This window comes from Diplotaxodon limnothrissa, linkage group LG16, assembly GCF_057381915.1.
Source record: "Diplotaxodon limnothrissa isolate DT_005_m linkage group LG16, D_limnothrissa_male_GT1.1, whole genome shotgun sequence".
Lineage (NCBI taxonomy): Eukaryota > Metazoa > Chordata > Actinopteri > Cichliformes > Cichlidae > Diplotaxodon > Diplotaxodon limnothrissa.
Window position 1 is genome coordinate 16,917,594 of NC_140611.1, and position 12,171 is coordinate 16,929,764.

The following is a 12,171-nucleotide window of genomic DNA, read 5'->3' on the forward strand; positions in this document are numbered from 1 at the left end:
CTAAGCCACAGACTCTGCTTGACACTGGCATTTATTATTGGTGTGAGCTGTGTTATTTGTCACTGGTCTGGTGTGCAATGGTGCTTTCACATGGAAAATGCCACAATGAGATCTCCTGAGTGCTTAAGTCAGATGGATTGAATGCTCTTGAGCGCTGATAAAGGTTGATTTTAGGTTCTGCCAACATTATTGTGGGCACACTAATGCAGAATAATTATCATATTTTTTGCTGTCAAAAGCCAGGACGATGACATATTTAATGCTCTAAAGTGTGCCTTCGCGTCACAGGCGAGAAATGAATTCAGATTTGAGTATGCTCAGGTTCATGTGTTTGTATACTTTCTCAAAAATGCTAATCCTAAATGTCCTGTCACCGTTAAAGCCTCGGTCCTCAAACAATCACCGTGGAGGGGAAAAAAACTATTAAGGGGTGCAACTTTGAGATTAAAAAAGGCACGAAGATCTTGGCAGTGCGTTTCTGCCACATTTGAATTCATAATGTTTGCCTGTAACTTCATGCTAATGATCAAAGTTGGGGGTGGGGGGGTGGGATTCTCCTGAGTGCAAGTTATGAAGATGAGATGAGGAGAGAGAGGGGGAAAGGGAGAGGGAGAGAGAAACTGCTTTGCTGCCCTGCTTTGAACACTTTTACACTTTCCAACAAGCTTTGTTTTTTAATTGGCTGAAATTAATCTTAGGGATGTAGATGCCTGATTTGCATTCATTAAAACCCAACCAAAAGAAGTCATGCTTAATTCCAATCAAATTTGCTTAATTATGCATGGCGAGATATTCCCAAATGAGCTGTGGATTTTTGTTAGACCCTTTTTTTGGTTTCCTATAGCAAATAAAATGTAATGAAGCTGTCTTTTTGTGTTTTACTGAATGTTGAGGAGCGTGTGAGGAGCACCTTGAGCCCGAGCTAGAAAACAATATTACTGCTAAAGTAATTATAAGAATCTGCATTTTTCATTGTTAATTGTGGATGTCAGCGTCATTAATTTTAATTTACGACAGGCAATAAAATTAAGAATACTTTGTGCTGATGTTTTAAATCATGCCTATGAAAGGGACACATAATGCAACTTAAATCTCAAGTAGATATTGATTGGGGTGGATGGTCTTTTCTATGAATCTTAAATAGGCAGATGCTGGGAATCTGCTTGAGACTTCACTTTTACGAGTTAACTCCGGCACCAGATAGCAGGAGTGCAATACAATTAAAGTGTCAGTTTAGGCACACACACTTGTGCGCACATTCACACACACTTAATCAGCTAACCGCCTGTCGAACCCTCATAAAGGAGTGAATGTAACAACGCGGTCTTAACATGAACTTCTCGCAATAGAACTCCACCGCGCTACCTTTTCTTTAATCCAGCAGTCGTATTAATGCAGCTGTTGGACGATCTCTGACTGTTTGTACAGACGGATTGAAAGCAGGGAGAAGGAGTTCGAGGTGTGGTACTATAGCGGGGTCTATGGGGGATGACATTATGTGTTTCTGCTCCAACACTTGATTTATAGCTTCATTTGGGCCGTGCTTGTACGAAAAACATCCTGCTGCTGCAGGAGCTTTAGTGCATTGTAGTCTGAAAACAAAGGAAGAATAAAATTGATCTTTCTGGACACACACAAAATCAATGAATGGCTATTTCCTGTTCCGTGGCATGTTAGTCCAACTGACTTGCTCAATCCTTGAACTTTCCTTGTGTCCTCATCGCGGGAGAGGAAAGGTCTTCAGAGTTCAGTGGAAACATAAGATGATGTCATTTCAAATTGGCCTTGGATTGGAGGGTTTTTTGTTTTTACCTCTCTACAGCCGCCCTAAAGAGAAAATATCGAAAGCTTATCGTATCTTTTAAAGTTCAAGGTAGACAGAGTTTTTGGTTTTTAAAGAGTTAAATAACACTCATGTTGCCATCACGACCACAAAGGAAAAACATAATAAAAATCTTGAAATGTGTGGGCTCTTTTTTCTTTTTTTTAAATTCCACATGTTTACCTATTGTTCTAGAGGATGTGTTTGTACCTGTTGCACAATGCTTTCTGTTCTCCAACAAGGTGATTGTGTTTCCAACACAAAAAGACTCTACAGTGATGTTCAATTGTTCTCTTTGGGGCTGGCTGTTAGCCAGCAGCTCCTTCATGACACATGGAGCTGGTACTATCAGCTCCCCTCTCCTCTTCCTGCCTGCTTTCCTGCCGGTGACTGAGGCAAGTCACTCTAATGCAACAATGATGGTGATTTCACTCTGCTTATCGAAGCGAGTAAGTACTTAAGCAGCTGCTTGTACTTTGATCCAATTTACTTCCTGAATGTGTGCTTCCTCATGCACAGTAAACAGGCCTGCCTAAGTTGTCATTAGTTCAAAGCCAAGGTAAATAGTTCACATGATTATTGTTTGCTCTTTTTTGCTCTCCTTTGTACAGTAACTCTGTTAACAGAAGTGAGCTAACGTGAGCCCTCTAAATATGGGGGATATTTCAGGTATCGGTTTTTATCTTGCAGCATTGCCTCTAATTCAATACTGCCGGCGGAACTCTGGAGGTTGAATGGGAAAGCCATAAGCTGAATACCGCAACCTTTAACATCATTGTGTGCTTGAATCATCCCCAAGGACAGGACAGATAAAAGATGATCAGTAAGAAAATTGATAGCACTGATTTAATAAACATCCTCAAAATGATCTCTGTGACCTGCAGGGAGTGCGGCAGTCACTCGTACTTCGCCTGGGTTAAAGAATCAAGTGCGATGATTCATTTGAGTGACTGAGGTAGTTGAGTTTGATGGATCATTCCTAAAAGCATCATTGCTAATCTTCAGCTCCTCTTTTTTAGGTTATTCACAGATCAGTGAGTTTTCCGGCTAATCCTGGACCTGACGCTGCTCTTGTCTGTGTACATGGTATTCATCATACTCTGACAGGGAGAGTCCTTCAGACGACAAATAACCTTCAGAGAGAGGAGGCAGGCAAGCAGTAGGTGTGCAGTTATTTTGGATACATTTCACAGTGGAGTAGGAAAGCTGCATGGGGAGATGTATGGTGTCCTTGTTGGGCGCGAAGAGATGGACCCCTCTCCGTTTCCTAGCATAATCATTCTGAGCCTCAGCCATGCCTTCGACAACTCAATCAGACAGCCCTCTACCTGTAAAGTGGCTGGGTTGATTTGATTGCCATTTTTATTGGATCCTGGTCACATAAATCAAACCAATGGGGACGGCTGTACAGACGTGACCACTCGTCATTCGCTAGTAGCCTTGGAAACATTGTTTCGGGGACCGCGTGGCTGTCATCGGAGGTAAATCAGGGTTCTGAAGTTTCTTTCCTCCAACACAGGAGCATGGAGTTAAATCATCTTGAAAATTGATGTCACTGTGCCCAAGTGTTTTCACCTATCCCTTAGATAGAGTCCCATCAAGTGGTGACAATGTCAGCACTTTCACCTTTCTCGCACAAAAAAAAAAAAAGGATGTTTCCTGTCCTCGGGCCTACGGGCCTGCTGTGGCTGATAAGAACCCTTAAAGTTTTCACCGTTTTAATCATAGGTCTTCATCCGTTTATTAAAGACGTAGCTTTAAAACAAAGACGAGCAATCAGACCAGCTACATCACTCTATTTGTAATGTATCCTGTGTTATATGAAGTAGGCCGCTGTTTCAGGAGGTAAACTCAGAGACCTTGTCTTTAAAAGTTAATACATTGTTCATCGCTAAGCACTGTCTGGTGAGCATTTTGATTCAGTGCGAAATGATTAAGTCTAACATGTCCACCAGCGCTTACAGTGGGAACATATTAGATTAAATACAGGTAGCTAATTTCCTCCTCTGCATGGGTGAGTGGGAGTATGAATGAAAGTGATGTAAAATTAATTTAGACCTCTAAAATTTTGATCACGCCGCGGCTATTTTGGTTCTCATGATGACAAGTAATAGGACGTTGTTGCTTTCTAACCTCACAATATTACCATGTTTGCCTATAGGGCTTTCAGGATCAATTTCATTCAGCATAAATATCACTTGATCTGTAAAACAAATTAGAAATAATAAAAGCCATAAAAATGCACCCAAGCTCTATTGAGATGTCCCTCCTAGCCATGTGTCAAGACTGAAGACATTAATGATACACGGAGGAGAGAAAATTACCATCTAGGATACGTCCAAACCAGTAAACTGGTAAACAAGCTGGCCGTTAGGAGTGGGGATGATTTGAATCAACAAGGGTGAACAGATATGGATACTCGGCGCATTAGTGTTAATAGGAATAGATTATGGAGGGATTTCGTGGAGTGACCTTCAGTGCACTAATTGAAATAGTATTCCGAGTCAGCAGTGGAGTAATCAACTTAAACACAGAATCATAAATCATCATGAATAGCGCTGTCACAACCAAGCCATTAGCCTCATGTTTTTTCCCCAGCAACCTCATGAAAATATCTGCCACACCGATCCGTAGGTTAATAGGAACAGAAATGGCATTTAGAGTCTATTTGGATCAAATGTACTGAGAGCTTGAAAGTAGAACTTTGCTAATTTGCAGGTAATGTGAATTGATGTAGTAAGGCTTGAAGATAGTTCAGACGACGAGTCAACACGATAACAACGTAAGGGGAAAACTCGTCTGCGGAAAAAAACGCAAGAACTCGATAAAGCCTTTTTCCCAACTCTAGTCCTCTCCGTACGTGACCGAGGGAGCCAGCGGTGACTAGATATGTTATCAGGCGGGGGTTAGGTAATCGTGCTGGCTGTGTGTGACCTTTGTCTTCTCGTATTAATTATGTCTGACTGAAACACAATAAATTGCAGGACCTTGCAGCTACACTTGCTCTCTCGAAGGATCTGCAGAGAGCGACCTGGGCAATCATTGCGCAATTCACAGCAAAACAAAATGACTGAGTGTAACGCTGCAAGTTTTTCAGAAGCTACTCTTTGATCTAATCCATATTATTGTAGTTTATTAATATTATCGCTTAATGCCATATTTCAAGTATTGATACACAGTGCTTTGTCAAAGTTTACAACATCTATATTAACATCAACAAGTGTTCTCGCAGTAAATAGCTTTTTAATTGCAACTAAAGTGAACGAATTAGATACTAAACAGTCGCTTAGCGTCAGTAAAACGTCTTTCACACAACAATACCCAGCAAACTTGTCAGAAATGCTGATAAGAGGGCCGATCCTGAGCGCTTACACTGCATTAATCAAATAGCAGGTCTAATTAAAAGCGCTTTAAACAAAGCTTTTTTTCTAAATGTTGCTCAGGTATGGCAATAATTTTTGATCAGCCAAGCCTGGAAGACAAATAATTAGAACTGCCACAGCGGCCTGATGAGTGATGTCAGCATCTCCGAGTGACCTTCCCCTGCTAATTAATTTTCATTCCAGGGAAAAAAGACCCCGTTGTTGCACATTATTAATTGAGTTCATGAAAAGATGCACCTGATTAATTTTTGTTGATAATACTTGTCATTCTGGCCGCCGTTCGTAATCATTTTATGGGTTTTCATCTTAGTGTTTTTCAAAGTTGATCTAAGTCATCTTTACTGGAGATTAATTTGTCCAAAGTAGAGCTGCCCTGTCCCAAAAGACAGCAGGGCCTCAGTGCGTCTCACTTAGATGCCCAGCAAGCACATGCATTTGTTTATTTTTAATTCCCTATACTAAAAATCATTGTAAAAGTAAAAACAGCTAATCTTATTTTTCTGTATTTACTGTATTAAATACATCGTCTATGAAGACAGTTATTCACATTTACTGCCCTTAACAAAAACTGCATCTTAACCAGTCTGCACCTTTACAAATGGATGGCTGTCAGCTGAATATTTTATATTATCTACATTTTTTCCATTAAAGATTCTGGGTATTACAGTATTATAAGCCATAAAAATTAACCGGAAGACAACAGATATATTAACCTTTCTTCAAAGCTTCAGGAAAAGATGCACATTTTAACACCTTAACTTGCGAACACGTAAAGTGTGTTTAATGTGGTACTTACAGTGTTGCTTACTATAGGTGAAGTCTTAAAGTATGATTTTGTTTTATCTGATAGAAGTGCTGTATTTTGACATCTCAAAAAATCCTAAACCCTACAAAATCAAAGCATGCTCTCCCTTTTACACATAAATTTAATTGTATATGCTGTAAGCTTTGCATTCGCTGTATTTTTACACTAATATACGTAGATTTTTTTTTACATATTCAGATAACAATCACAAGCATGTCCATCCTAGGAAACGGTAAAGACAAAAAGAAGAAAAACAGCAGGGAAAATGGAATGGCTGCATATAAATGAATGACTTTCCGTTAACACATGCAAAGATTGTCCATGATCCAATCTACATTTACATTCAGACCAAATCAGTAGCCACTATGATTAAAGAGCTGGAAGTCCTTAGGTTGTAAATCATTACGGTAGTAAGAACGTGACACGATAATTTGGTTTCTGTCATAATTACAATTCTATAGTAAATTTACCAATACCGTAATAATCTACCGTAGTTGTCCCTTTATCATGCAAGTGCAATGAAAAAACTACCATTAACTGCTCAACAATCATTTTGGCTGTTATCACCGTCTATAACTTTAATGTTCAGAAACCTTCCCTCAGCCCCAAATTCTGATGTTCTGAAGGAGCTGATAGTGTCACTGCTGGCAGTGGAAAAAGAAACATCCAATAAAGCATGATGAGTTACAAGGATGGATTAACAGAACTTTGACACAGTCTCAACAAAAGTGTTATATATTTTAGCAACTCTTAGAGTATATATAACAACTTTATTGTTAGAATGATGTTTCAGCTTTTTGCCCTTATCAAGGTCACTTTGACAGAAAAGTCAAACGAACGTATCTCATGATGGTCAAACCCAGCTCAAGTCAACTATCAGTGAGTGAACAATCCAATGCTTGGTAAACCCAGTGACAGAAAGAACCTACATCATGGGTGACCCTGCCTAAAACTTTAATCATTTTAGATTTATAATATCCAGTAGCTAGGATCAAGTTTGGCAGTCAGTGTTCCAAATCTTCAGATTAGTGAATGTGGTCATAAGCTTCACTTTTATCTAGTATACGTGCAACACGGTAGACAAAGGACGTTTTTTGTCTGCACTGTTTTCCAACAAGGAGTGGTCACTGCAAAACAGGGCTGGGTATTTCTAAAGCTCTCCTCAACCGTTATATGTGGTTGGGTTAAAGGCAACATCAGTGATTTCAGCTAATCACTTTTAATGGTTGAGTAAAATCCAGAGTAAATAAAGAGCACCCCACGCCAAATTTTCCAATTCTTTATGTTGGTTGGTCACATTAGTACCAGCAACTATATCAGATGCCAAAAACTGAGCAACTGGCACCGTAACGTTATTGAAACTGTAGTGCAAATATGCCTTAAATGAATGAACGTGGAACTCACTTGGTCCTTTCTATTGCGAAGTAACATGTTTTTGAAACTTGGAAGTGTGGTGGTAAAAAACCTTAAGTCATTTGTTTGTTGGTGCAGCAGGTGCTCATATTTGAATTAGCCTGTGCTGACGTATTAATAGTTAACCTGGCTACCTAGCAAGGATGTTTAATCCCTTACCAGTCGAAGGCTCATGCCATTTAATTAAACTTTTCCAAATGAACAGAATTTATTCAAGAAATCATATTTGACCATATAGAACATATAAACTGTATTTGCCACCAGAAAGGATTAAAAGACTAGTTTAAGTAACACCTAAATATTTGCATTTGTATTTGCATTATTGCTTTCAGTTTCCTGAGTTTTATACAATATACTATGAGAGGCAGCGCCTTCATCTCATCCTCCAATAGATGCTCCTACTTTACTTTTAAGTTGAGGTTTTTGATAAAGCATATGGGTAGGGCTGGATGAAGAGAACCCAAACCATCCCACAGGTATTCTGCTGAAGGTTTAGGCTGCCAGGGGGAGCTTGCATGATGTACTGAGCACTTCTCCTCGTCGCCCCACTTTTCACTACAGATTTGTTTGTTGCTACTGCTGCATGTCTTTAACTTGACTTATTTTCCCAAAATGTATGTTTTGTTCTGTCGAGGTTCAAGGTTTTTTCCTGTGTTCTCTTCCCCTCACCACCAAAAAGGCTGCCCACCCCGATCCTTGTTCTCTTTGTGCTTTCCTCCTGGTGACTACAGTGGAAATGATATTTAGATCAAGTCTAATAAGTAACAACTGAGCTCCAAACAGATCATTTACAACAGTAAAATAATCTTTATATAGTTATATTTAATGAGTAATAGTAATTTAAATAATCTGTGACCATTCTCCTGTAGTGAGTTGTTTTTTTTTACTTCAGTAACATCTACTGTAATAGATTACTTTGCAGCGTTTTAATATTTTAGTGATTTTTTTTTGTGATTTTTTAAAATTATTTAAAATTTTAGTTATTAGAATTGTGTATTCAGTGGGTTTTCCCTGATCAATAAAATCATCATCTTTATAAGTTGTTGGTGCTAAGCTTCTACTGCACCACTGCAGTGTGTCCCCCTGGGCTACGTTTAGCTGTAGTACTGTGGTGCTAACATGAAAAGTAAAAAAGAGGGTCAAGCTGGCCAGTTAGCAGATGGGCTCATTTACTAATGATTCTATGCATGAGGAGAAATAAACGTAATTTGTCATGTTTCTACTTCCTTAAATAAAACGCTGAAATATGCATTGCAGGTTGTTTTTTTGTTTTTTTCTTCAATCTTCTTCTTCTTAATGGAAAAAACCTTTACAGCCACAAAAGCCTGCTATTGTTTGATAAGCTGAAAATGTAGAGTGGTGTCTGAAACTCCATTTAGATTTAATAATACCCAAACCATTCTTGTTAATGAAAAACTGTAATTTATCTGAAGAGGCTCCGAGTCATCTTTGAAATGCAAGATGTCACCGAGCTGAGAGAAATGCAGTTTTTAATGGATACATCGACGCTGCCGCAGTATTGTTCATGACAGTCGAAAATGATGTGAATACAGTTGCACGTCATTGTTGGGAAACTATTAATAGATTTGTAATTACGGTTGGTAAATTGTTGATTATTTTTTTCCTCTGTGGTATTTGATATGCTCAGCACAAAGAAGAGATGAATTAAGACTAATAAACAGGTCTCACGATTCTGTCTCTAATTGGAGGATCATTATATCTCTTCCAGAGAGATGCCCACAGCTAAAGCCTTTAACGGCACTATTTCAAACAGGACACAAAGGCCTTAATGAATACTCCTGTGACTTCACAGTGTCTTTCACAAAGGGACACACATACTGTATGCTGTTTTTATCTTATACAAAGTTTCCTGTAATTGTTGGATTGAGGTGCTAGATCAACCCCGCTTCCCTTGGAAATAACAATAATTACACTGAGGTCATATCTTAGGTTAAAGAGCTAATTGATCCTTTAAAAACATGCGAGAGACTTAAGATAGCAGTGGAATGACACTACATTTTCTTCTGTATGAAACCTGCACCTGCTCGCTCTGTGTGTCTAAATGTGATGGATTCTGGAAAAATATAACCGATATTGTTGTAGTGCAGAGTTAACTGTTTTACATTGTCCTAACATGCATACTTATGCATTACCATTACAATACAATAATGAAAATACATAGAGAAAATGTAACGCATGCTCAGGGAATGTGTGTGCCATTTGCTCCCATCAGTGTAGCTGATAGAGTCATTAGAGAGCTGCTGCAGCTCGGCTCTGGGGTCTCTCTCCTGTAAATGGCTCTGTTGGATGGGTGAACAACCTTCACATGGTTCCGTGGCCTCAGAGCACTTCACTAAAGCTAATAGGTCATAGCTGTAGAGATGGGTGACAAAAGCATGAGAGTTAACAACGGATAATGTGAGAATGGATTGCATTTATCTGGCGCTTTTCTCTGTTTCACAATTCAGTGTTTTACATTGCATCGAGCGAGCTTTAAGTGTAAGTCACGTTGTTTTTTCCTCTGACTGCAATGACAGCAAGGTTTGGGAGTTTTGACATTACACATATGACCTCCATGCTAATGGAGGAGCTTCTTCTTTATCTATTAGTGACTAACGTGATCACCCTTGGACGGCTGAAAAACCAAAAGTGCTGAAATCGTCTAAATGATGAGCTGAAGGATCTGTGGGTTTTTGCATATCACACCTCCTCTATGGCTTTAAGAAAAAGGGTGAAAGAGGTCAGCTCAATATGCATATAATTTGGGGTTACATTTGAAGTTTAGGTTTTAAGCTTCTTGATGAAAGACAGCTATGAATAAATGTAATCTTTTCTCTCACATTTGGTCATTTGCTGAGAGGTTGGAAAAAAGCCTTTGTGCGCTCTTTGGCTAATAATATTCCTTATTGCCATTCCTTTACATTCATTGTCCTGCTGAAAAACCCTGTTTAAATGAAAATAGTCAAACATGATTAAAATTACTGATCTACGTTATCCAACTAAATAAAAATCAATATTGTTACTGTCACATTTTATGCACTCGGTTTGTCACGGATGGATGAACAGAAAAGTTTAGGCCACACCGAGGAGGAACTTATTTGTTGAGCAAGGGAAAAAACAACAAGACGAGGGCAGACTGTCAAAGGATCGAAAGCCATTCATCTGCTCACCTGTTCAAGGTGTGCTTGGTTGATGTCCTCCTCTTTGGTGGGAAACATATGTCCACAGCAGCTGTGCCACCATGAATAGGCGGTGACTGTGTGCTAGCTAACTGCATTCCTGGGAATCAGGCCAAGTCTGAGTGGAGTAAGCTGTCCCATTTTTGATGCGAACATTCCACCTGATTTACACATCTCTTTTCCTACAAAACTAGCAACCATCTACACAAGCCAGGACAGCACCTGACCAAAAATAGTGAATTGTGTGACATTTCTTCGTGCAAATAGATATAACATTAAGAAATTATGAAAACACCTTCATCAATTTAACGAAACAAGCACACAAGCAGAAAGAGTAACACATTTTTTTAAAAATGGATCTACTACTACAACATCTAGTACTACAACTTTTACTAGACGGTAATGGAAACATTTACATGTGAAAGAAACCCCAGCTGGGATATGGTGTGTTTGGTGACTTAGAAGATGCGCTACCAATATAGGTAAACTTATTTCTGTTGTCACTAGCAGCAAATCCTAGTAACTGATTTCAATGTGTGTATTTAGCAAAGTTTTTGACTGTTTACTTGTGTTGTATTTGAAGGACATTGTCTTTGCATGCTTTTTAAGTTGCAGTACATTCTCAGATGAAAAGCTATTAGAAGTGCTTTGAACATCTGTGTTACTGAATCTTGGCAGTGAAACTGCAATGATACACAATACTGTTTTGATATAGATGGTAGGGGTGCAACAATACTCGTATCAATATTGAACCGTTCGATACAGTGCTTTCGGTTCGGTACGCGTATCGAACAATACATTTATTTATTTTATCAACTTTTCTTCTGACGATGCTGTCTGTGTTGAGCGCTCAGTGAATCTGAGTTTGACTACTCCGCCTAGGCTGCACTGTTGACTGCAGATCCACTGAGCGCAGCGCAAGCTAGCGAGACAGAAGCTAAGCTCGTTGCAACATGGCAACTGCCTCAACGCTACCCGAAATTGAACCTCCCCCACCCTCATTCAGATCTGGCGTTTGGAACTATCTTGGTTTTCTTGTGAAGCATGACCCTGATGGTCATGGACAAAAGTAAAACAGTATGTCGGATGTGCCACGCAATGCTCAATTGGTGGGAACTAGTGCGTTAGCGCAGTTAGCTTGATAACGTGTTGATGCCGTCCAGCCCCGCGCACAGGGCGATCTGCGGTAACTCGTTAACGGAGATTTGCCGCGTTATGGGGTTAATGTCATTTTAACGAGATTAACGCTGACAGCACTTGTGGGAACACAACGAATATGACTACACATTTACACCAACATCATCCTAGTGCAAAGACAAGTGGAAGCAGACAAAAACAACAAGCATGCATGCTACAAACTTTACCCGAGTCATTTAGACAGCCGTTAGCACATGATTCTCCTTATGGGGACCTGATATGTTTAATGTGCTGCTGAGAATATAGCCCAGAAGAAGCGTATAGTATAGCTTTTATTTTGGAAAGAGCCATTTCTCTGTAATAAACTCTCTTTTCCAAAGATGAGCGATTCCTCGATCAGATAGATTTTTTTTAATTATTATTATTTTGTTT